Genomic DNA, 26434 nt, shown 5'->3' with positions numbered 1-26434 from the left:
AAGTAAAAGCTTTTCCTTTTTTTTTTTTTTTTTCTTTTCCCCTGTTGCCTTCAGGATATTAATAAAAACAGATTAATAAAATCAAAGGCAGCGCAATTAGACAGGGCATCAAGGAAAAAAAAAAAATGTTTGCTGTACAATCTTTCAATTTCCATGGCAGTTCTCACGCTGAGAAAATCTGTCTGCAATTGCTGATGAAAAGATAGAAGGCTAATGTACGAAACGCAGGGGAGGTGTGCGAGCGCGGCTCCCTTTGTGTGCCTCCTGTACCACACTGTTGTGCAGCGATATTAACAGGTCCCCAGCACAATGACGTCCCGTGTATTCATTTGGCAATGTCTATAGAACGGGGCTTGCTTAATGAGCTGGAGGGCTTTAAATGAAGGTGACCGGCGGAGGGGTGAGCCGTGAGCCCCTCGTGGGGACGGCCGCCTCCCCACCGGCCCCGAGGGCGAGCGGGAGCCGAGTGCCCGGGGAGGGGTCCCGGCAGATGCGGGGGTTTCCCTGCGCCGCGGCGGGCGGGCGGGCGCTCGGGGTGGGCTGCGGGGGCTAACCGAGGGCTTGCCCTGCTTTCCACGGAGGCCGCTCTCTGGAGCGCTGGGTTAGAAGCGCTCTCCTGTTTCCTCGCTCTCCCGGCACCGTATCATAAGGAAAGCATTTATTTTAGCGGCGTTGCTGGGTTACCTCCATTAACCTGCACCCTGTTTGCAGCAGCTGAGACAGTCTGGTGTGTGTTTGGGAGCCTGAGCCGCTGCAAATCATAAAACACCTCCAGCATCTCCTTTTTCTTTTTTTTTTTTTTTTGTGTGTGTGTGAGATTGAGGTAGGGATTGCAGTGGGAGCGATGCGGAGCACTGCTGCTGGCGGGGGGGGGAGCCCCTCTTTGAGGAGCACACACGTCCCAGCCCTGGAAGCCTTCTCCGGCCAGCGCGGCTGACTTGCACGTTGTGTATGTGGCTCGTACAGGGCTTGTGCCATTTGCATAATGAGGCTGCGGGGACTTCCCTCGCCTGCCGAATCGCAGTGTAAATGCGGAGTGGAGGCAATTATACCAGTGTTTACATTTGCAGGAAGACACCTCCTGATGATTTTCTGTTAGGAAGACTCCTCCTCGGTGGAGCTGTGCGCTGGGGCTGCCGCCGGCGGCGGTGCGGGACGGGACCGGGGAGCAGAGGAGGGCAGGCAGCGCTGCTTCCTTGATCAAGGCTAAGGTGTTTCCAATCAACAGGTCGTTCAGGTTGCGATTTTGTTTTAAATGGGGGGAAAAAAAAAAAAAATATTTTGGAAACGCCGGAAAGTTTGAAGCTGGAGGAAAGGTGCGCCGGCTTCGCGAGGGGGCTCGCTGGCTGTGGGGGCTGCCGGGACCGCGGAGGATGCGCTGTAGCCGGGCTGGGACACAGCCCCATCACCTGTGTGTGCCGCACAGGCAACCTGACGGCTCTGTCTTGCCTCTGGAGCCGTTCATCACCTTCGGAGCTGGGGGAGCTGGAAGAAACAGCAAGAAGCCTTGGCTGTTTGGTTTGTTGAAGTGTTGGTTTTTTTTTTTAAAAAACAAACAACAACAAAAAAAAAACCAACGAAACAAAACAGCAATAAATCTGGATCTAGTTTTGCCAGTGTAAACAGGAGCCGGTCTCGGGGAGCTCATCTGGAGTGTGCCGCTGAAGAGCAGAGAGCAGGACATGGTCCCCCAGGCTGTGGGATGGAGGCAGTGGTGCCTGGAGCCGAGCCCCGAGCAGCGGGGGCGCGGGGGGGCTCAGTGGGGCCGGGGAGCCCTCCCGCCTGCCGGGGGTCGGGGGAGGACAGCCACGGCGCGGTGGGCAAGGCGCCGCGGAGCTGCGCACCCCTCGCACTGCCAGTCCTGGGGGAAGCGTTCAGCTGCACGTGGATCCCTCCTGTCGAATGCCGACGCACTTTGTGGAATGGTAGTAATTATTATAGCACTAAAACAAAGCACCAAAAGCTTATTGCTTTGGAGAGATCACTAACTATCTTTGTCTAATTACTTGGCTCCAATTAACATTTTACCACAGACTTCTTCTGCAAGCCCTTTTCTCAGAAGGCAAAAGAAACCAGTGTCAGCAGCCACATAAAACTACAGTGGCCTTCGAAGTGATCCTTGGCACCACGCTGGAGAAGAAGACCAGGCTTTTTTCTCGCGGCCCTGGAGGGGGGGGACGCTGGCCCAGCGGGCTGTGGGATGGGGTGTGTGGGTGAGGAGGGAGCTGGAGGAGCCCAGACGCCCTCGGTGCTTGTAGTGGGGTGAGGGGTGGGGGCGGTGGAGCCCTGGCTGGGACCAGCTCTGCCCAGGGACGGGAACAGGCAGAGGCACCTTCCACCGACGCGCCCGACTGCCCCAGGGCTCGACGGCACGAGCTCTCTGTAGGGGTTGCCCGTTATGAGCCAGCATGACGGCGACTGGCACAGGAGCGAAAAATGAGACCTGGTCTCTGGTTTGGAAAATATCAGGAGAGAGGAAGCTGAAAGATTTAGTAAACATATATAACTAGTGATGTAATAATAAAAATAATGCAGCAGCCACGTCAGCACTGGGAGCAGCGCTGCTGTGCACTGTCTTCTGCAAAACAAAGAAAATTCCCGAGTAGGAGTGTGAGCACAGAGACTTAACACGAGGGAGTTGGGAGAGGGGCTCTGCCCCCCGAGTGGGAAGAGCACTGCCCGGTGGGTCCTGCCTGTGCCCCCCCCCCCCCGGGGCCGGGGCTGCTCAGCCTTGTGCCGGGGGTGGCACCGTGAATGTGTGGGCATCCTCTGGCCATTGTGCCGCCTGCCTCAGCGGGGACCTGGGAGGGATCTTATCCAGCCCTTGCTGTTCTCTTTCTTCCCACCGCTTTTTCCCATCTGCCCGGCCAGGAACCCGGCGGCTCTAATCACCCCCCCACCCCCCATTGCTATGAGTCACTGTGTCTGTGAATAGGGCAGCCCAGAACTCGGGCTCTGCGGTTTGGGGTCTCTCTGTGTCCCAGTCGCTGTGGGATGATGGGGTATGATGTTCGGGACCTCCATGTCCCAGGTAGCCCCACCACCTGGGGGGTGCAGGGGGGTGCCCCTGGCGAGGGGCTGCCTGCAGCTGCGGTTCTGGCTGCACCCACGGCAGGTTTCCCGTGGGATTCACTGTGCGTTTCCACCATCTCCCTGCAGCCGCCCGTGGACGCTTTGCCGCAGCCAGGCTGCGCGTGGGGCAGCATCCCCACAGCCGCCGCGGGCTCGGGGCTTCTCCTGCTCGGGGCGGCGGGGGGGATTGACCCGCTCACTGCGGGACGGCTGGCGTCCGTCCCCCGTGCAGGGACCGCCGGGCATCCCCCCACAGCACCGTGCCCGGCCCTGGGGACAGTGGCAGACCCCGGTGCCACGGCACTGTGTCAGGTTTGAGGTTAGGCGTCTCCTCGGGGGGGGGAGGGTGGTGCAGTCTTGGGGCGCCGGCGGTTGGGTGGGCTGTGCAGATGGGGCACAAAACCCTCCCACGTCCCGGTTTCCTCCTCGCCTACGGGCCCAGGACGGGCCGGGGCCGGCATCCCCCTACAGCCCCCAAACGCAGCAGTGCGTGTTGCTGCGCTTCCTAGAGCTTGCGTATTTACATACATCCTATAATTACCATCTGCACAGCCAGAGGCATTTGCTGGAAATGGGTTGATTCCATCTGTTGGTGCAATTTTCTCAGAGGAATTTGCATTGATCACTTTTTTATGCAAAGCTTTTGTATAGATCATTTCCCCCCCCCCCCCTTTTTTTTTTTTTTTTTTAATACAGCTAAATATTTCTGGGGAGGGGAGAGGCTGCCTGGCGGCGGTGCGAGCGCTCGGCACGTACTCCCCGGCCTCGGACTAACCGGTGGCGGCTGTTGTTGTTCTGCTCCGTTCCGGCACAGACTGGCAAGCGCAGGCTGCTCCAGCATGGCATTTCTCAAATATTTATAGTTTTATCTTTATACTTGAGGTGGTAACTCATCCTTAATGTGATGACCTTAAATTAGGAGAAATAGGGTGTGGTAATTAGTCAGTCAACTGATTATTCTGGATCAGAGAGTTCCCGCTCTGTACCTGGGAGGACCAGATGGGACTTTCTGCATATTTTTGACAGCTGTAGTGAACGGGGCAGCGTCGTATTGATTAACTGTCTGGGAAACGAACGCGGCCCTCCGGAGCATCCGTATTTACCAGAGCTGTGCCAAGTCTGGGCAAAGTTTACACAGGCGCAGCCCGGCGGGGGGACGGGGGGCTGCGGGGGGCAGCACGCCGGTGGTTCGGCTGCTGGGACGGCCGGGGGGACGTGGGGCCACCCTTCCCCCGGGGAGTGTCACCCGCTGGCCCTGGTCTGCATTTAGGGACCGTTGGACCCCCCGGGGGTGGCGCTGGGGGTCTCGGCTGGGGGCTGCCGGACCCCCCGTGGCAGCGCGACCTGGCTGCCTGCGGAGCAGCAGCAGCTCCCAGCAATGGGAAGAAAACTTTAAAAAGCTGTAAACAAACAAAAATAGCGGCTCCCGTGTCCCGCGCATCTTGATTAAAGAAGTTATTCTAAGGGGAATGTTAGACTTGCTAATTGGGGCGGGTTAACCGGGCGCGCTGGGATGGGCGAGTTTCTGCCACGCTGCGCTGGGGGGCAATAAATAAATAAAAAAATAAATAAATAAATAAAATCCATTGTGCGGTAAACAGTTATCAGGAAAGAGCAGAGAAAATGAAGTGAACTCTTCCAATGCATCATGGAATATTACTGTATTTCATTTACTGTGGCACCAATTAGATGAGAGCCTGTTCTATTAACGTGCACCCTTGCAGATCCATGCTAAATTAACTGCTAGATCTTCACTACAGCAGTAAAACGATTGATTTCTCCCCTTAATCAGTTTATTTCATTAGTTATACATTTATTTTTACATGCATTTTGCCAAGCCGCAGTGAAATGACCTATCAAGGTATGTGACATCACAGAGTGATTTGAATATTAACCAAATAGCTATTACAGCAGTGGTAGTGCTTAAAGATCATATGTAAATCAAATGTCAGGGGATAAAATTGCAGCAAGGGCTGTCAGAAAACAATTTAGCGGTGGTTAAAGGGACAGCTCTCGGCTGGGGGAATTGTGGACTTTGGAAACGGATAAACTGGTCGCCTTTGCTTTCCCGCCCGCTTCCACGGGAAAGATACAGTTTTCCCCATACTGTACTTTTGGTTTGTTTTGTTAAATTAATTGTGCAGTTTTGTAAGCTTTCCCTTTGATATTCAGCATTTAGTTCCTGAGCAGCAATTGTAACTTTAAGCTTGAGCTAGGTGAGGAAAAATTTCCATTTCTGACCCAGGGAGCCTAAATATGCTACGTATAAATAGCTGTGAATAGTGAGAGGCAAAAATGGCTTCTTAGGTCCTGTAATCGTGGGAAACGTACTCCCAAGAAGACTGAAGGCTGATGACACGTTTCTCATCTTGCGCCTCTCGGGCAGGAGCGTGAACTGTTCCTCCTCCTCTTCTCCCGCGCTGCCCCTGCGGTGGGGGGCTCTGGGGGGCTTTGGCGCGGGTCACTGGTGGTGGCGGCCGCAGGGAAGGTCCCCGAGTGGGTCTGGGAGCAGCAGGGTGCTGCTGGTGCGCCGGGCTGGGGGCAGCGGCGGTGCGCACCCCCGCGTGCGAGCATCGGGGCCGGGGGCAGGTGCCCCACAACGAGCCGAGCCCCTTCCCCACGGGGTCCCTGCAGAGGCGGCCGCTGGCTCGGGGCAGCCCCGGGGGGTGCTGGCGGCCATGCAGGCTGCGAGCTGAGCTCGCCTTCGCCCACCAAACATATGCCCCGCTGTGCCAGGAGCCGTCAGTCCCGCTCTGCCCTTCCCCGGTGCTTCGGGGATGGGGCATGGCTGCTCAGGGCAGAGCCTTCCTCGGGGCGCCGCAGGATCTGGCTGTAGGCAGAGCCCGGAGCAAGGGGGTGAGGAGCTGCCCGTGATGTGGGGCTCCTGCTCCCGGCCACCGCCTCACCCCGCACCTGCCTGGGGGGGTCCCAGCAGGGAGGGGGGGGTCACAGAACCCCAGACTGGTGGGGGCTGGAAGGGCCCTCTGGAGCCCCCCCAGTGCCACCCCCCACCAGAGCAGGGGCACCTCCAGCAGTGGCACAGGACACCTCCAGGCGGGTTTGGAATGGCTCCAGAGGGGGAGACTCCCCCCCCCTCTCTGGGCAGCTGTGCCAGTGCTCTGCCGCCCCCACAGTAGAGAAGTCCCTCCTCAGGCTGAGATGGGACTGCCCATGGCCACGTTTGTGCCCGTTCCCTCTTGTCCTGTCACTGGGCACCACTGAACAAAGCCCGTTCCCATCCCCCCGGCACCCGCCCTTGAAGGATTGATAAGCATTGATAAGATCCCCCTCAGTCTTCTCCAGACTGAACAGCCCCACGGCCCTCAGCCCTTCCTCATCAGAGAGATGCTCCAGTGCCCTCCTCATCTCCGCAGCCCTTTGCTGGACCCTCTCCAGCAGTTCCCTGTCCCTCTTGACCTGGGGAGCCCCGAACCGGACACGGTGCTCCAGACGTGGCCTCCCCGGGGCAGAGCAGAGCCGAGGGGGAGGATGACGCCCCTGGCCCTGCCGGCTGGGTTTGGGCCACCAGAGCCCATCAGCACCAATGAATCCCGGTAGGAGCAGCTGCAGCCCAGCTGGGAGGTCCCCGGCTGTGGGTCGGTGCCACGTGCGGGTGTGGAAGCGCAGGAGCGGCGCCGTTTGGGCGAAGGGGCTGAGGCTCCCGGGGTGGAGAGCTGTGCACGGGGAGCGGTTTGTTTGTCTTTGAAGCAGCAGTGAGGAAATGAAGCATCAATGGCCAATAATCAAAGGCAGTGGAGGGAGAAACCCAGCGGCAGATAGCCCTGCAGAGCAAACGCAGAGGCAGCAGGTTGTGATGCGAGTCGTGCCATAAAGCTATCCGGCGAGTGCTACCTTGCTAGGGTTGAAATCCAGCTCGCGTGTCCCTGGGGCACCATCTTACAAGATCCGTCTGCACAGAGTAAACATTGAAATTATATAATTAGCCCCTCAGAGAAAAGAATTCTAAATTCATGGGAACTTAAAGTTAAGAGAGAAATATTACATCTCTTCCGCCCCTCTGTATCACCTCTAAACGTCGAGCTGTGCGGAGGGGGAGGAGAGCGTCCAGGAGGGAGGGAAAGGCTCGGGGGGGGTTGGCCGGACCCCAGGGTCCCGCGGGGCCCCCTTGGCTGGGGTGGCCCTTCGGAGGGCCGCGGGCGCCGGGCACGTGCCGGGGTGCAGCGCGGGGTGGGATGGAGGGGACGGGCGGTCCTTTGCCCTGAGCGAGGGTGGGGGAGCTGGGGATGCATCTGGCCTGGTCTGCTGGTGTCTAATCAAACGACAGTGCTGGCAATAACCCGGGATTATAAATGGGAATTGTACTCCATCAAAATTGATTCCAGGGTAAATTGAATATTGAGTTAAATTCCAGCGCCTGGCGAAACCTCTGCCTCCCCCGCTGTTACCGTCCAGCACCGGAGCAAATCCATCCCCGCGTCATCTGGATATAACGCGCCGCTGTTTGACCTTGGGTTACTACAGTAACCTTAAGTGCACAGTAATATACTTTCAGTCACTGTTCAATGCTCAGGGGAATGTTTTAAGGCCCTTGGCTGGAGTGAATATTTTTATGCGGGCTATAATTTCTTTTAAGACCTTCGCCGGCAGCCAGGCAGCCTTCACCGTGTCCTTCTCTTCCGCTGCGCCTGGAGCGCTGCGGGCTGGAGACCCCCTCGCAGGGCACCCCGAGCCAGCGCAGGGGCGACGCTCCCGCTCCGGGGGATGCTGAGCGGAGGGAGGTCCTCGGGATCGGCCCCGCGTGGGGGACTGGGAGCAGGTGAGGGGCTGCGACCGGACCACCCTCCTGGACCCTTCCACGGCCTCCTCCAGCCGGGTGAAGGCGGCATCAGACCGCGCGTGGTCTTGGGTATGGCCCCGCTCCCTGGGGCAGGGTGGACACAGGCAGGAGAGAAGGAAGAAGGGGAGGAAACCCCCAAAAGGGGACACGTGGCTTTTCTCCTTCTCAGCCTTCCTCCAGGAGGGCAGCGGCAGCCCATCAGCCCGCTGTCTCCTGGGACAGCTTCCCCACGCCGGCTTTGGCCCCGGCTCGGGAAGGCGCTGTCGCGGGAAGCCCTGCTCCCTCCTAGCAGCCCCCCGTCCTCGCCGCTGCTGGGGGGTCCTGCGCCGCGGGCCGGGGAACGCCGGCATGGCTGGTCTCTGCCCTTCCCACGGGCCGACGGGGCTGGATGCTCCCTGCGGCGAGGGGGAGGAGGAGGGGGAGGAGGAGGTTTTGGGGTGCAGCCTCTGCTTTCTGGGGTGCAGCCTGGCCGCCCTGCCCCAGGCTGTGCGAGGCACCGTCCCCGCTCCGCGCCCTGCTCTGCCACCCCGGGGCCTCGTTTGAGCAGAGATGATGCTAAATTGGGTTAAGCTGGACAAACGCTCGCTAGAGACCCAGAGGAGAAACCCCCAAACTGATTTTCATCTGTGGATCAGGCAAAATTTGATTCACGGTCCAATTCTCCAAAGGGGAAAATTTGCACAGAATCCCTGCTTAGATTTTTATTTTAAGCAAATCCTATAAAAATCCATCTGAAGGAGACAGTAACTCCATCTTTCAGATCCTGCACACTGTATCTGGGAACACGAGTTCTGCTTTTATATAATAAAAAAATGTAGAGTTTCCTCATGTTGCCATATGTTTTTGCATTTATCCGTGCACTTGCTATAACCCTATCTGCTGTGTGTGCCTACAGTGCTGTCTGTGTCAGTATTGAAACGCATCGAGCGAGTATCATTCATGCAAAAAATGAGCCTAAAATCTCCCTGAAGAGTGGAATATAATAGAATACAATTGTATCATTTAAAAAACTTTGCATCATATTACACAGTCAAAAAGGGATAATACACGCTAGGACGGAGGAAGCAAATGAAATATGGCATTAACTCTTTGCTTGCCCTCGCCGCAGCCAGCCTCGTCGGCCCCGGCGGTGCGCGGCACAGCGCGGTGTGCCCCGCCACGGGCTGTGCGGCGGCCGCGGTGGGGTGGGACGCGTTCCCCGCCTCCCGCCTGGCGCCCGTTTTCCCTGGCGGGGCCGGCGTGCTGCCCGTCCCCTGCCTCCTCTTTTGGCTGGAGAACCTGAAGGGTCGGGGGCAGCGCGGCTCCGCGGAGCTGCGTATTTCCCGTGGCGGCGGCGTTACCTCTCCTGCTCGTGGGTGTCCGATGGGCACCTCAGGATGGACGTTCTGGGGAACACCACGTTGCCCGCCTTGTGCCATCGAGTGGCCGCAGCAACTCTGTGCCCGCGGGACCCCCTCCCGGGCACGGGGCACCCGCCTCCCCCCACGGCCGACCCAGCCCCGCCGCCTCCTCGCCGCGGCTGGCATAAAAAGGAATATGCTCTTTCTCTCTTTGAATAGTATCTGCTCCCAAATCATGTATAAAACATTTGCAGAAACCACTTACTCCTCATGTATTTTTTATGAGTCCGATCCTAAGTTAAAATATATAAACATAAAAATATCAAGAAGTACTTTAGGAAAAAAAAAAGTTATTTCATAAAATATCAGGAGACCAATTTAAAACCTTGCCGAAGCTCCCGCCCGCCTGTGCAGCCCTGCCTGATGGCGAGGCGTTCAGCGGGTTTCTCCCACCCACCAGCGGGGACCGTTCCCATCATTTATCCGGCCCCTGCCTCTGGCAGGCTCAGGCTTTCACACTTGAGAAATAAACCCTATAATTTTATTTAATCCAGGGGATAATCTTCTCGTAATGTGCCAGGACAAAGATGGGAAGTTTTATTTCCTGAAGACCAGATTAAGACAGTTTTGCACGGGCAGGCAGGAGAGCCAAAGTGTCTGCAGAAACCCGACGAGCATCCTTTACCGGGGGCGTTTGCCGCCGGCGTGCCTGGGCAGCCGGCGGGGCGCGGGGCAGAGTCAGGCCCTGCCCGGCTCCCAGGTGGTTCCCAGCCCTGCTAACAAGGAAGAATTTACAGGCAATCCTGGCTCGGAAGATTTATTTTTTCCTTTTCAAGGACGTGCATCCTTGAAGCCTCCTCTCGCCATGGATCATTTCAGGCGCTGGGGGAGCGGTGCCGGCTGCCGCTGGCCGTGCCGTGGGGCCGGGTGCCCCGTGGGACTGGCCATCGCCACCCCGAAGGTGCGCCGAGCCCTGGCTGGGGGTGACCGGCCGCGCGGGCAAAGCATCAAGGAATTGCCTGAGCACGTGCGCCTCCCTCCGGTGCGCGCCCACCGCCGGTGGTGCCGGGGCAGCGTGGCCAGGCCAGGCTGCTCGGACCCACGTGCGGAAGCCGCGGGGATGCCACCCTGGAAAGCATCCCGTCCGGCTCCAGACACTCGTCCCCACCACGTTTTCCTCCAGTCAAGGCCGCTCGTGCCAGTGCCGGCACCGACCCCGGTGCCACCGCGGCCGCCCGGGTAAGCTGGGCTGCCCCGGAACGCCGCCCAGTGCCTCCACGCCGCGCTTATCCCTCCTTAACACCTCACGACACCTCCATAAACACTGCCAGCTCCTGTCCGGTCGGGGCTGCCCCTCGCCGTGAGTTCCTGGAAAAAAGTTGGTGTTTGGTTTTGCCAGTTTTCTCTCTGGTCCCGGTGAGCAGAGTTGGAGTTGGCTGGGGGGAATTACCGGCCGCGGCAGTCACCGTGTTCTGTTTGCTGAACACTTCGTGCTTGTTTCCCACAAAAATCGTCTCTCTCCTTTCTATTTTTCCATTTCTTCTGTTTAATTGAAAAAAAAAAAAAAGAAAAAAGAAAAAGAAGGGGAGGAAAAAGGAATGTTTTTCTAGAAAAGGAATTTTTTTTTAAGAAAGGAATTGAGCCCCAGCAGCCCCAGGCTTTGCGTTAAAGCCCCAGCGAGGTGCCGGCTGCCCATCCAAGGGGGAGCTCACGGGGCCGGGGGAAGCCGAGAACCGCGCTGAGCGCTCCCCAGTGCCGTGTGTTATTGAAATACCGGTAAGCAAAAATTACAGTCAGGGTAACGTGAAGGGCCTTTCCTTTCTCCATGCCCTCCCTCCTGGACTCATTGGACCCTTCCTCAGCAAAGCAGCATGCTGTTTTCTTGTCAGGGCAGTTCTACTGGAAACCCCCGAGACAAAACCTTGCTTTGGTAGGTAAAAATTGCTACTTTTGTTAATTTTGCCTTTAAGCATTATTAGTTAAATATTGTTTCTTTAAAAATGTATTTAATTTAAACTAAAATGCTGGAAATTTCCTTTCGAGAGTACTTTTTTTCATGCACATGAATATTAATGCCTTTCTCAGAGAGATCTACTTGAAAAAAACAAGAATAAATTAAATACCTACAGATTTTTCTAATTCCTCTTTTTGGTGACATGCCGTCATTACATCAAATTACTGAGATGTGCTCCCATTTTTTTGTGTGTGTGAAAATTATGGAATATAAAGTATATGTAAATGCAGCAAAAGGCTGTGAAGAAAGAACAGGGACAGGAGAAGCATTAGGTATTCAGCCAGCATCGTTGTGAGCCAATTAATCAAGCAGTGGCGAGGAAAGATGCAGAAACGATGAGTTCGCCCTTCATGTTGATGAGGCCGGTCCAGGGCAAATGCTGCTGCACCTGAGCTCATAGTTAGGCATGCAGAAAGGAATCATGGGAATATCTTCACGCCTTTGTCTTTCTCGTGAAGGATGGAAAATGTCAAGCTGTTGTTTGGCTGCATGTGGGAGACTCGCTGAGAATTCACAGTCTGGCGAAGCAGGGTTTAACTCTTTGTGGACAGGCTCTCCCGGCACATCTGCAGCCAGCGGCGCGGCGGCCGCCCGCCCAGCCCTGCCGCCGGCGAGGGGATGGGGTTTGGGCAGGGGAGGGGGCCCCCTGCTCTCATCGCGGCAGGGATGTCTTCGGTCCGCCTCTCCCTGCCAGACGTGCCCCGGCCGCGGGGCACAGAGGGAAGAGCTGTCTCTCTCCCAGCCTGCCCTTTGCTCTCCCACAGCCGTTTCACTCTGTCACCCAAGCAGCCCGGCACCGGCCGCTCCTTGCCGCGGGACAGGAGCGAGGGCCCTGCCAGCCTTTCCCACGGTGTGTTGCTTCCCCTCCCCTCGCTGTGGACTTGCGTATTATTTCCAACCGTGCCAAAAATAATAGCAATACAGGCTTGGTGGGTGCGCAGAGGCTGATAGCTGTTGGCGGGGGGGGGGGGGGCTGGCCCGGGGTCCCCCCCCTCCCCATCACGGTGCCACGTGCCCTTCGCCGCCGCTCCCGTGCTTTCCCCTGGGGCTGGCTGTTTGGGTAGGCGGCCGCGCCGGAGCCCGCCGAGGCGATGGGTGAGCGCAGAGCTGTGGCTGGCGGTGGTGGGAGAAGGACCCTGTTCCCGGGGGTCTGCCACGAATCCACCTGCAGCGCAGGGACCGCTCCAGAGGGGTATGGCTGTCCCGGGCGCCCAGCAGTGAAATCACACACAGCACAGCTCTGGGCGCTCGGTGGCTCCAGGCGCGGGGACTGCCGCACGTGGAGCTGCTGAAGCCGTTCCCAGCATTTCCCAGCCCAGGACCAGTGCTTTGCACCCAGCGGATGAAGTGTCACGGAGGATGCAAATAGGAAGACGCGAGTTGTGTAGACTTTTATCCAACCCCCTCACTCAGGCAAAGTATTACAGATCTCTGATCCTTCTCCTTGCCCACCTGTGGACTTTTTCCTGGTGGTCCATGTTCCTAAACCTGGAACAGCCTTGGAGCTCTTCCGTGTCGTTGCTGAGTTGGTGGAGAACAATTGCATCCCGCCCATCACATATGATGCATTTGTCTTTATAAATTCCCACAACCCATTTGCTTTCCTTCAGCATCATGACATTGTTGGCCTAAATTCAACTGATCTGGAATAACTCCTAGATCCTTTCTTCCTTTCACACCAGTAATTCCCCAATTACACTGAACTTCAGGGGCTGCACTTTGCACCTGGATCTATAGGATCAATTCCTATTTTTCTCAAATAATTTCTAGCATTTTTAAAGACCTTTGCCGTTCCGACTCTGCTCTCTAATGCATTCAAAGATTGCAAATGTAACAATTATATTTTTCCATCATATAGGTCAGTAATACTGCGTAGCACCGGATATAAGATAGACCTATTCAACAGTTTTTCATTTCGACAGCAAACCATCGACGACTAGTCTCTGACTGCAGTTTTTCAACTGGTTTTACCCTCACCAAATAGTATTTTCATCTAGACTATGATTCCTCAGCTTGCTTGTGAGAATGTCATATAAGACGGTGTCAAAAATCTTATTAAAGTCAAGATATGACATTTACTGCTTCTTTTCTATCCAGAAGGCCTATTACCCTGTCGCAGATGAAAATTAGATCGGTTTGCCACGATTTGTTCTTGACAAACCCATGTTGGCTGCTACTCACCCTGTTATCTTCTTGGTGCTTATAAATAGTTTGTTTGATCATTTGTTCCAATATTTTTCTGGGAACTTGAAGTTGAACTGACTTAAACTGATTATAATTTCTCAGCCTCCCCTTCCCCTGTGCAGCGCGGGCACCGCATTTGCTGATCGGCATCGCCCGCTGCCTCCCGCGCCCCGCACCGGCCGCGGGGACCGGCGGGACCCGCGCTGGGGTTTCCCCCTCTGCTTTTCGGTGCCCTGGCGTTCCCCGTGCCAGCCACCTCATCGCCGCTGACCTTTTGCTGGTGATGCAAAAGAGAGTTTACGGCCTCCCCCCTTCCTCACCACCCCTCCAACTCCTTCCCTCCCCACTCCTGGGCAGACGGCTCCTTCCCGGGGTGTCCCCTGCGGCAGAGCAGGGAGATGCTCTGTCCCTGCCCGCCTGGCTGGGTGCCCCGGGGCACGAGCCACTGGCTCCTACCCCCCCTCACTGCTGCCTTGGCACTGCCCACCTGCCGGGGATGCACCCACCTCCCCAGAGCTGGGCAGATGCGGGCAACAGCTCTCCGGAGTTTTCCAGGTAGAGACATGGATCGCAATCGCAGCCGCTTCCAGGCAGCCTGGAGAGGGGTCGCTGGCCGGCCCCACGCTCTGTACGCCCCCCACCCCTCCGGAGGGGGCTCCTGGCCTCCCGCTCCCGCACCTCTGTCGGAAGCTGTGGCGATGCCCCAGTGAGCGCGGGGCGGGCGATGAGCGCGGGGCGGGCGGACCGGCGCTGCCTTTGGGGGATGCTCCTCTGGGCCCTCACCGGCTCCTGCGCTGCTGCGTTCAAATGGAAACAAGCGGGGAGGGATACCAGAGCGTGAGCTGGTGGGGGGAGAACGCAGGGTCCGTTGCCGGAGGCTTCTCATTATATGGAGAAGCATTTCCTTGTTTTTAATTAAATATAAAGACTATCTTACAGTTATAATTAGTACCAGGTGGTTAAGGATTAAAGGGGCAGCATCAAAGGCTTGCCTGGGAGAAGCAAAGGCCAGGTTTGCCTCCTTCATCATAAATCACCAGGAATCTCAGTTCTCTCGGAACTCCCTCTTGCACGGGGCGCCTTCCAGTGCTGCGTGGGCTCCAGTTGGAAATTCTGACCCTTACAAAATCTCTCTTCATATTTTAAGGCAAGCGGAGCAGAAGAACAACGGTTAATAAATATCAATCCGCTGAGATCAGAAGTTTCTGTGAAAGGAGACGTTCAGCCCGACCACAGCTCGCTCCCTCTAGCTGGCGTTGGTGCTGGGATGCCGAGAGCCAGGTGGGAGCGGGCTGTCCTGTTCCCATCCCCAGGATGGCATCTTGGGCTGCTTTTGTTGCCAGTTTAGATACCCAGGCTGCGCACTGCCTGGATGCCACCGGCGCGGCTGTGTCTGGACCGCGGGGGTGCGGGAAAGGTGGGGGCTGTAAACCCTCTTTCACATCTCCGAAAAAAGGTCCGCTGTGAAAAAAGGCACCAAAAAGCGGAGGACTGGCAGCACCTCCCGCTTTGGTTTGGGGTCAGCCCCAGCTGAGAGCGGGCACGGCCGCAGGCACGGGGGGTGGGTGGGGGGCTGTCCTGGGGGGAGCGTCTCCCCACCTGGGACAACTGGGATTTCCAGTCTGTGGCCCTGATGATTGGCTTTGTCTCCTTTTTCTGACTGATTTCTTATTGTCTTTGCTGCAAACGGCAACAAACTCTGCTGCTGCCCCTCTTCGCTGCTGGGATATGGGGGACAAAGCACGGGAGGATTCCAGGGCTGCCGAGACGGGCTCGGGCTGCAGGGGAGGGCAGGGGATGGGATGCAATTTGCTGTGCAACGAGCGCTGGCCCTGTCCTGCAGCGGCGTGGCACAGCACGGGGCCGTGGGGCCACTAAAGCAGTGACATGCCGTGAGAGTTACGCCTTCTGTGAGGCCGCCTGGAGCCAGAGCGATAGCGCTGGGGATGTAACACGGTTCGAGGCTCGTATAGAAAAGGAAGGATGGACGAGCTGTCCTGGCTGGAGTCCCCTCGATAGCTGGTGTTATCCCCTCTGGATACCCTGGGCCCAGCCCCACGTCGCCCCACTGCCGGTGTCCCGGCTGCTCCCAAGTGATGTCGGCAGCGCGGCTTCCGTGCACCCCTTCCCGGGGTCTCCGTGGGACGCGCTGCATCACACCTGGCTGTCGGGGGGTCGGAGGACCTACTGACACTCAGAGCCTTGGGGGCCTCCCCGGCTGCCTGCTGTGGGTCCTGGCCCCCGCGGCTGTGCGGAGCATCCCCCGTCGGCCGCCCAGGCAGGGATGCGGGCAGCAACCGGCAAAAGCAACGGCAGGAGCCTGCGGTGCCGCCGGGGTGGGTGATCCGGCCTGGCGGGAGGCAGCTTGGTGTCTCTCCCAATCCCAGACCGCTATTTCACTCTGCCTTTAATTTTATTTAACATCTCATTTGGTTTGCTCTGCTCAGACCCTGCACAGCCCATCAGCGCTGCGGAGGGAGCTGACAAATCCATTCCCCGCCGTGATGGATCGCGCTGCCTCCTCCCTGGCGGAGCTGCTTGCCGGCCCCCCGCCCTGTCCGGCAGCTCCTGCCCGCTGCCCGCTCCCCGCTGCCCCTGCCCGCTGCCCCCGGGCGCTCCGGCAGAGCCCAGCCCCGCCGAGGAGCCGGCCATGCGGGCAGCGTGCCGGCACCGGGCGCAGGGAAGGTGCCGCGGTATTTACACCCGGGGGCTCCTGTCCCCGGGGGAAGTCAGACAAACACACAATAAGCTTTGACACAAATAGCGTTTATAAAATATTGCTCCTCTGGGACCGTCTTGCCTGCAGTCGTCAGGATGCTACTAGTTGCAATAAAATGGAACCGCTCTTTTACTCCTCGCCACAGCTCCTGTCGGTGCCTGTTCCCCGGCAGAGCGAGGCACGGCCGGCCGAGCCCTCCCTGGCGGGGCGAGAGCTGCTCTCACCTCCCCGCGTGACGCCTGGCCTGCACAAGCGGCCTGATAAACCCCGTGCGACCCCGCGAGCCCTTTCGGCGCACGCAGGGCAGCCCTGAGACCCGCTTGCAGTGGCGAGACAGAAGCGTTAGCTCTGCTCTGGGGGTCCGGGGGGGGATTTTGTAGTGTGGCTGCGACGCGGTAGCACCGTTCCCGGCTGCCCGCGCACCCGAACGGCTGCGGGGAAGTTCTCACAGAGGATGGGTATATCCTCACCAAATTGCAGCCGAGAGAGCCGCACTCTGCGTTGCTGCGTCCCCCCTTGCAGCCTCGAACGTTCGCTGTGTTTACCCACCTCTGATAACGAACGTGGGAAAGGAGCAGCAAAAGCCACATGCGGTCCGGGAGAGTGCCAGGGAAACGGGAGTCCCGTCACCGGGAGCAGCCTGAGCTCCCATCGCAGCATAATTCATTTCACAACGTATAAGAAAAGTTGAGTTATTGGGACATGTGACATTTATTTAGTTACATATCTCCTGTGGGAGGTTTCTGGGGCCATTAATGTAGTGTATTTGCATGGCTAGTTTACATGCCTTTGCTTGTTATTGCTGTCTATATTCCATGCACCTCACACTCAATTTCAATTCAAAGTTTGGCAGTTGAGGTGTCACGACTAAAAAATGGAATGGCCTCCCTCAGAAATGAAATAATTTTGTTGTTCAGTTCCGAGCGATTTTGTAATTTCATGCTTGTGTATGATAATTTTATGCTGTCCTGCTCCACGTAACTCAGCTCTGCCAAGCCCTGACAGGTGATAAATACAATCTTTTCCGCCCGGCGTGCGACAGGCCGGGATGAGGAGAAGGGGGGAAAAAAAATAAATAATAAAAAAAAAAAAAAAAAAAGTGGCGATTTCACATCTGAGGTCCTACCGCAGCCGGAGCCAGCGCGGCCCCTTTAGGCCCTTCATCATTTCACGCCTGGATTCCGGCAGGCGCACCCCCTCGGCTGTGGCAGAGGGACCCGGGGGTCAAGGAAAGCGTCCTGGAAATGGAATGACGCTGGAGAGGAGCCAGGCGACGTGGTGTATGAAGGGAGAAAGTTATGACTTTGGCGTGTCCCTGCGCGCGGGCTCCGGGATGCAGCGCGTGATTTAGAGCCCAGCCTCTCTCTAATGGAGTTCAATAGAACCGTAACCTTTTGCAGAAATTATTTTTACAAATCTGTTAAACATTTGAAAGACAGCAATTTCCAATAAAAGAATATGAGTCCTTAACATTTATCACCAGGCTACAGATTTTATAACTGTTACTTCATATTGTTCTTGTAAAAAATGTTTCTCCTCCTGAGAGCAGATGAGTCAAAAGACTATTAAGGAAATGCCAGAGGTACAAGGGGGATATAATGGGTGCCAATAAAATGAAAGCAGAAGCAAACCATTTAAATTAAATTCGAGTGGTGATGAGAATCATCATTCCAACTGCAAACCTGGAAAGCTAAACACCGCTCGGTAGCTCTGCTGAGCTTTGCTGAGCCGCAGCGAACGCCGTGCCCGGTGGCAGCGGGATGCAGCGTGCGGAACTGGCGGCGGCACCGAGCCCGGCTCCATCCCGGCGTCGGGGTGCGGGCAGGGATGGAGCCAGCGGGCGCTGAGCCTCCTGGGGCAGCGGGCAGGAAAGCTGCTCCCAAACCTGTGGCTTTTGGGGGGGGGGAAACTGCTGAACCGCAGGCGAGGAGAGGCGTGAAGGGGTTGGAGCTCTCCAAGAGACATGGGGCAATGTCCCTGCTCGAAGGGCTGAGACGCCCTTGTGGGAACCATCGCCTCTTGGCAGCGGAGAGAGCAGTGACATCTCACACGTGGTCTTGGCTCGCTCAAATTGCATCTTCCTTTATCCATGCTCTGCCGGTGCCGTGCCCTATCCCCACTCTCGCTCTGCGGAGGGCTGTGAAGGAACGGGGCTGAGGGAGACGAGACCCCCCCGGTCTCAGCGCTGCCTCCTGCCTCGGACGGCAGAGGAAGGCTCTCCGGGCAGCGCAACCAGTGTCCTCTTTAGGGACGGGGTGTTCCTTACTGGCAGCAGGTTGGATCACATATGTCTGTTTAGGACAAGGACCGGTACGGGTCTGTTCTGCCTGGGATGAGGAGAACCGCTGGAGCTGCTCCATGGAGCTATGAGTTCCCCTCTGGCCGGGCGCCGTGGTCTCTCCAGGTGGGGAGAGCCTTGTCTGCTCACACCCCCGTTAGAGTCAAATTGAAACACTCGGGAGGGGGGGAGAAATCAATTGACAGTGATTGCTTTTAATAACGAGCAAGTAGCAGCGTTCCCCTGCCGAGGGGACCCGGGGTGGGAGGGCAGGCGAGCGCTTCTGCAGGGAGGGCGCCCCAGGAGGATGCTCCATCGCAGCTGCATCCCGTCAGACCCTGAGCCCCGCACCCCGCCGCTGGCCACGCTCACAAAAAGCCATGGGGGAACAGCAGCTCTGGTCCACCGCAGCCTTAGCCCTGGCTTCAGAGGAGAGCTGCCGGCTCTGCTGAGCCCCGCGTGCAGCCTGAGCGAGCAGTGAGCGTCCCCGGGGCTGGGGGCGACTGTGCCCCAGAGACGGGGGAGGAACAGGGCCTTTGCTGGCGTGGAGCAGTTTGGGGCTCTGAAGATGGCGTTAAGGGCTTAAGGATTCCCTCTGTTTTCGGTGTGGTGTGAGCCGGGTTTCCTGCAAACCCCGGCTGGGCTGGCGCTGCTGCGGCTGGGCGCCACGTGGAGAGGGGGTGTCAGGGGCTTCGCGGGAAGGGGTCTCTGGGTGGGCTCAGAGGTGACGTCTGGAGGATCGGTGCTGAAGGGGGCTGCTCCGTCTGCTCGGCCAGTTGTCAGCCAGCCAGCCGGGTTTGGAGCTGGGATGCTTGTGCCTGGCCTCTGGCGACGTTTGGGCTGTCCGCAAGGAGTGAGTTGGAACGGGACAGCAGGCGAGCCCGGGAGCTGCGGAGGGGGAACGGCTGCGCCGCTCAAGGTGCTGGTGGCAGGCGGGCTGTCCCTGAGCCGTGCCCCACTGCCAGACGGACCCTGCGGGGGAGATGCCACTTGCTGTGGGATTGGGGCACCTCTCCCCAGCCCTCTCCAGACCCCTCCAGGAGGGACTCTGCAGCGGCTTTCCTGAGGTGCCGGAGGAAAGCAGAAGGCGAGGGATTTCCTGGGTGCCAGGGGCTGACGGTGGAGAGCGCCCCGTGTCCAGCTGCTTGCGGCAGGAGGCGAGCGCAGCTGAGCCGGGGGAGAGCGCCGCCCTCTCCCTCCCCGGCGGTGGCCAGCGGCCAGCTCCGCCGGGCATCCCGCCACCCCCCATCTGCTGACCAGCCCGCGCTGGGAGACGCGGCTTGCGTCTTCGCTGCCGTCATCCGAAACTGCTGCGCCAGGTCCTGAACAGTCAGGGAGGGCAGCTTTCTCATCTCTAATTCCGGAATTTAGGCCATCTAAGAAAAACATTGGCAAAAACTTTAATTTGCTTCCTCTTTCTTTTCTCTTTCCTCTGCCCTTCTCCTGTGGGATGGGGGTCTGTGGGGAAGTTCCTGCGTGCCACGAGGGATGGGAGGCTCTGCCTGCCCACGCTGGGAGCACCGGGCTGGATTTTGGGGCTGTCCCGGCTGCCTCGGCCGGCCGGCTCGGAGAAAGGAGCACGGCGAGCACCGCTCTGTAGCCTCGGTCGAAGTGGCGGGGGAGTAACTCCCTCTCCGAGCAAGCCTGGGGGCAGCAAAAGGTGTTAACGTTGTGAATTATTTCATCCCAAAACTTCGTGAATTATTTCATCCCAAAGCTAACTGGAAAATATGTTTAAAAAATTTGGAAGGTTTTCTTAATGATATTGCATATGGCTTTCATTTTGGGATGACTAGAAAGCCGTCTTTTCTGCCTGTGTTGGTTTTGGTTTGGCCAGCACCCGGAGAGCCCCACGAGCGCAGAGCTCCGCTCTGTATCCTCGTACTGATTCAGAACTGGCACCCGGCTTCGGGCATGGCTTTACGTACAGGATCTGTCCTTTTGGGGCCTTGCAGAGCTCCCCGGCGGAATATGCAGAGCTCCGAGAGGGGGGGAAAAAAAAAAAAGAGACGGGGTGAAAGCCTGGATTTGCAGTCAGAGGAACGGGAGGGAGCCTGCGCACAGCCGGCACTGCCGCCGTGCCACGGCCGCGGCGCGAGGAGGCCAGCCGCCACCTTGGAGGCCAACGTAGCGTTTCCTTCTATTTGTGTACTCTTGTGTCTGGACTAATGATTTGCAAGAGGTACAAGCGTGTGTCACGCACCGCGTTAGGAGGCACCCGCCGCTCCAGCTCTGACCGTGTCGTCTGCAAATACATTTTTCTAAAGGACACACATGAAAGATATTCTGAATCAACATGACTACAGCTCTGTTAACACGGGTTACCCTTAACCAGTGGGTCACTTCACATCACTGTGCTCACAAGACCAAAAATAATGTATTCAGCATAAATGGTACATGAGAAAGGCGGCGTGTGCGCGGGCTGCGGGTCCTTCTGCCGCACCTAGAAATGCGGGGAACGGTGGCACCGGCTCCCTGCCTCCCCAGGAGGAATGGGGGGGGTGTGGGGTGCGGATGTCTTATTGCTCCGACGGTATTAAAAATAACTGTAAGGTGCCCAAGATAGAAAGGCTGTGAAAGTCTCTGTCATGTCCCTGACATGAGGCTGTTCACTGTGTAGAAGAGTTACAGCTCTGTAATACGCAATTAGGGCTTTCCTAACGTGCATGTGCGGGCTCAGCCCGCCCTTCAGGGGCGCCAGGAGCCTCGTGATGCCTCCTGGTGAAACCCATGGGTACTCCGTCTTCCTCGTCCATATATCTCTGAACTGTGAAGTGATGGCTGCGACGAGGTGTCTCATTGCCTCTGGATGCTCCGAGTCGCCGCTGCCCGGCCTGCGCCGGGGTCCCTTCTGTGCTGTCCCAGCTGGGTGCTGCAGAGTAGAGGTCCCGTCACAAACAGGACTGGGGCTTCCGAGCGGGAAGGCCTGAGGGGGCAGAGTGAAGGGACCCCCTCCAGGTCATGGTGCTAATGACCGCGTGGGGCACCTTCCGCCCCTCTGCAGACCCGTGCACTACCACGGGCAGGTCCATGGCCAAGGGGACAAGGTCTTCAGCAGCGAGGTCCCCTCTGCAAAGCGCAGGCGTCGCTGACGCAGCGCAGGCAGCGCGTTTGGGTGCCTGTGCATTTAGGGGGTTGGAGCTGCCTGCCAGGAGCACGCCTGAGCTGGAGAGATGGTGTGTCCAGACTGCACCTGATCTGAATTGATGAACCTCTGAAAACCTTCTGATGCATTTCTCTGGTTCCTAAATAGGGGAGCCTCAGAGCAAAAGGCTGCTCCAAGCCATACTAAGGTTCACCAGACACTCTGCTTCCGGCTCTGCTGAGTACTCTCATCAGAAGTTACCCTGTGCCCTCTCCTCCCGTCCCATCCCTCTCGCAGGCTCGCTGGGAAGCCGATAGATACTGTGGAACACAACTCAAAAGGTACAGAGAAGCGTGGTTAACGTCAGCCCAGGGTGCTCCACCACCCGCCTGGCTTTGCACGGGACCCTCCTTTGCACGTTACAGTGCTGAAAGCACTTTTCCTAAGAGCTTTCATCCCCTCGGTCCCGCGGCACGTGTGCGGCGGTGGCCATCTCCAGCCTGGCAGTTGTACTGGTGATGAATCAAAGAGGAGCTCGGGACCCGCAGGGCTCCCGCGTACGGCTGTCTGCGTGATGCGAGGAGCGCCTGCAGCCCCGCCGGGCACCGAGAGCGTTCAGCCGGCTGAGGGTTAGCCGCTGCTCCGGGTGCCGTTGGAGCCGGTGTGAGGAGCAGGGGTGCTGAGCTCCGGCTTAGCACCCCGTGCTGCTCGGGGGTCGCTGGGCACCTGCAGTCCGGCAGCGGGTTTGTCAGTCCTGTGTGTCCGTGCACAGCTCTCGCAGCGCATCCCGCCGCTCCCGGCGCTCTCCCTGGGCATGGCCCTGCTCAGGTCCCCGCGCACGGCCGAGTGGGGACTCAAAGTCCCCGAGGGGACACCTCGGGGCTTTTCGCCGGCCCTGGATGCGGTGGGAGGGTGCTCAGCCCCTTCCCTGGGCTGGCGCTCCCCAGATCTGCAAATTAACGCCATAACGTAACGTTGCTCTGTACAGAGCAACAAATTAGAGTTGATTTTTTTTTTGTTGCATATTTTTACACATTGCATATTTAATGTCTCTCTGAAAATATAAATAAAACATATGTAACCATTAGAAATCCTTAGAATCTGGGAAGCGCCTTAGAATTTATTTGTTTTCAGGAGGATCATACATATTGTATTAAAACTATATAAAGGGTTTAATAAAATGGCAAAAATAAAGCAAGAGCGAAGGCTCTCAATCTGCACCGAGAGGAGGGAAGTGATCTTTCTTTGATGCCTATTAAATGTTCCAGCAGATGAAACCCTATATTCTGCCAGGAAATGAGTTTGCCACAAGCCGATTGGGTGCTGTCGTGTGTGCTCGACTTTACCACTGTCATTCCTCTTCCTCGAGCAGCAATACATTACGCCGCCTCCATTTTTCATTCCTCACTGCCCGAAATGCAAATTTTCTCTCTGTTGTTTATATTAGGTTTTCAAATATATGGAAATCCAGATATCTGGAGGAAAATGTCAGGGCCAGAAATACTCGTGATCTGTCTTTTCCCTAGCCTGACACTTTTCTCCATCACTTACACGGAGGCACGTGAGGAGTATGAACAGCCGGAGGGGGCACGGGGGTGCGGCCGGGGGCTGCGGGGCGTTCGGCAGCAGCGGGTCGGGGACGGAGCCGTTTGCCACTCGCTGCGGTTTGGGGTTCGCACGGGCTTTTTCACCTCTGTAAAGCTAAACACGTGGCCTGTGGAGGAACGGGGCCACGTTGTGCAAGGAAGGTGTCTGAGCGCCGGTGACCGCTTAAGAGGAGCGGTGGGAGAGGGGTGGGCTGTGCAGGGGTGCCCAGCACCCAGCCGGGCGCTGCCTGCGGGTCAGGGGAAGGCTGGAGCTGGGGAAGGTGTCTCCTGGGGAGGACGGCCACTGGAAAGGGCTCCCAGGAGACCCTGTCCTCACGCGCTGGGTTTGCTGGGCTGGGGGGAGAGGGGCTCTTCGCCGTGGGGTGGGGGTTTGCTGCTGCTGCGGCGCGCGGGGTCGGCAGTGAGCTCCCGCGCCAGCGCTGCTGCTTCCCGCTGGAGAGGGGCAGATGTCGGACGAGACACGCACCTTCAGGAACCTTCAGGAGGAGTTTATGGCCAAATCAGGCTGAGCTCCTGGAGTTCCCCTGGGTTTTCTCAAGTAAGAGGTCTACAAATAATTTTCAGTAAGGGCAGACGTGACCTTACAGAGCAAACAGCACTCGGTGCTTTTAGCTCAGGGGTTGTTGTGACATGCCCATCTCTCCTCCCTTGCCCTACCCTGCCGCATGCTACAGCTGTCCCATTGTGGCCCAGCCCTCAAGGCTGGTAGCTGCTGGTTTATATTGGGCAGACCCAGGTCTGCCCTGCTCTCAGTCCAGTACCGAGTCACAGCTTCTCAGGGGCTCACCGGTTCAGAAAATGAAGGTGCTCAGCGTGGCTGGTCGCCCGCGGCTCAGCTCTGGCTGATGGCACTGCCCTGTTCATGGACGTGCCCGGCCATGGGCGCCTCCACCCCCGACGCGGCTGCGATGCTCCCACACATCGCGGAGCTCAACTGCCGGGGCAGGCGAACGGATCGATGTGGGCTGCAGGTTAGATGGGAGCAGTCCGTGTCATCAGGCGCCTTGCTGTCCTCTGCGAGCTGGGGAGGAAGAAGTGGAGGTGTGAGAGGAAGGGACAAGCTACCACGGGTGCACGGACTGTGAATGACACGCCGATAATGAATGTGAATTGCATCCATTGCTTCTCTGCGAATAGGAGAGCTATTTTAGGCTCTGGCAGCTTGAGAGGATGATCTGAAGGCAAAAATCACTGTCTGCCAGTGCTGGAGAAAGCCTGATGTGCCTTAAATGGCATCGGGAGAATCCTTCTAGCGGGCACGGGGAGGCTGCACATGCAGGTAACCATCACCGGCCTCAGCGCAACGTTCCTTCCCAAGCCCTTTCTCCACGCAAGTACACGGAGAGCTGAGGGAACGATGCGTAACAGAAATTCCCTATTAATAGGTTTTTATTGCATCTTCTTCACATTTCTGAATGAGTGCGTTACCCAGAATTGTGCTTCTAATGCTTTGCCCACGCTGATGGCTTACGCACGGAAGCTGCCGCCCCGCTCCGGTTATTGCTGGTGGCACCGCTTTCATCCTGCAGACCTACGCAACTGAACCGACCCCAGACAAATCACGGATTCTGAATTTTGCAATCAGGTGTAGATGGTGAAACTTGTTGGACGTGTTTGAGTACAGTGTCTGCTTTCACGATCAGTCGGGCTCCAGCACTCGAACACAGGTGCGAAGAAGATCGTAAAAGGTTGCAAACACAGTGACGCTGAAATCTGTGTTTGAATAAATTTTGTATACACAGAAATGTTTTCATCTGTTTGCTTAGCTCTGCACAAACACTCCTTCAAGCACTTATACGTGGAACAGCAAAGAGGTTATACAACCTCCACACGCGCACAAAGGCCACAGTCTTTTTAACCAGACACTTTAGTACCCAGCAAAAGACAGTCTTTCCGAAATCTCAGGAAAAATCCCAGGATCAAGAAACAAACAATCAAGAAAAACCAACCCCCTCTGCTGAGCATCGTTATCTGTCTCGTCGCAGACACAGGCGTGCGGGCGCAGCTGATGCGGAGCCCAGGGAGCACACGCGCCGCGTCTCTCCCGCGCTGTCCCTGCTGCGCGGCTCCCCCAGTCTGCGGGACGCTCCTCTCTAAGCTGCACCTTTCCAGAATCAACCGTGCATCTCTGTAGCAAGTATATTCCTTTTCTATGTCGTTCATAAAAGCCTCGAGCACACGCTTAACTTTCACCCCCGCCGAGCTGAAATCGCTGGGTGCTTTGCTCCGTCAGAGGTAGCGTGGTGCGGAGCCCCGGCAGAGCGCGCGCCGCGAAACGCCTCTCACTGTGATGCTGCAGCGAGTTTATCTCCTCCAAACTCCGCTGGCGATGGCATCACTGCACGTTTCTTCACGCAATCAGAAAAGGCATTCCCACGACGGAGCAATGGTCCTGGGCGGGGGGGGGTTGCCGGTGGTGGCTGAGTGTCTCGCTCTGGGGACAGGACGGGAACGGGGGCTTTGGCGGGGGCTGCCCTGTCTGAGCACCCGGCCCGGCTCTCCGAGCCCTCTGCCCCTGCCAGCACGCTCCGCGCCTGGGGGCGTCAGGTGGGCACCGGAGACAACACAGCGATGGGTTTACCCACCCGTGCCATCGGGGGACAGCACCGCTGGAAAGAGCTTGGACCGTTCTGATGTGCTTCTGAAACCTTATTCAAAGAGCAGTGGCGATGCGGCTCCAGAACCCCCATTGCCGTGCCCCGATTTTTCTTCCTGGAGTGGCAATCGGGAAGTACACCTGGCAGAGGGAAATCAGATCCCGGGGACTGTTTGGGGAGCAGGGTTTGCGTTCTCCATCACCTCTGCTGGAGGCGGCTGAGTTCTCCCTCAGAGGGCCGTTAATATTCTCTGCGCTTGCAGGAGCAGCACCGAGGCAACTCCAGAGCTCTCTCCTATTCAGCCCCCCCTTCCCAGGCTGTGCCTTTTGGCAGACTTCTTGTTCCAAACCAGTGGACCTTGTTACACGTCGGAATGCATAATCCACCCCCCCCTCCCTTGAAGAGGCAGGAGCTGGGATAAAGCGGAATGTACCTTCGCTCTTTTAATTACCAGCTCTAAGCTGCCTGGAAGTGTAAGGGGGTTTCTCTGAGTTATTTTCCTCCTCCCCCAACCTGCTCCGCTGTGTCCCACAGACTCAGAAACAGACAGTCCAGGTCTTCGGCTTCTCTCTTCTTCCCTTTGGCAATAAGTTCAAATAATAATTCAAATAATAATAATAATCACTGTTTTAGAAAAAAAAAAAACAAAAACAAATGACCCCCAAAAAAGAGAGAGAATCCCTGTGGCCACGGTGGGATCCTGAGCACAGAGAGCTGATATTTCCCACGTGAGTACAAGC

Source organism: Vanellus vanellus, assembly GCF_965231255.1.
Source record: "Vanellus vanellus genome assembly, chromosome: 16".
NCBI classification, from domain to species: domain Eukaryota; kingdom Metazoa; phylum Chordata; class Aves; order Charadriiformes; family Charadriidae; genus Vanellus; species Vanellus vanellus.
Note: the sequence above shows the minus strand (reverse complement) of the source record.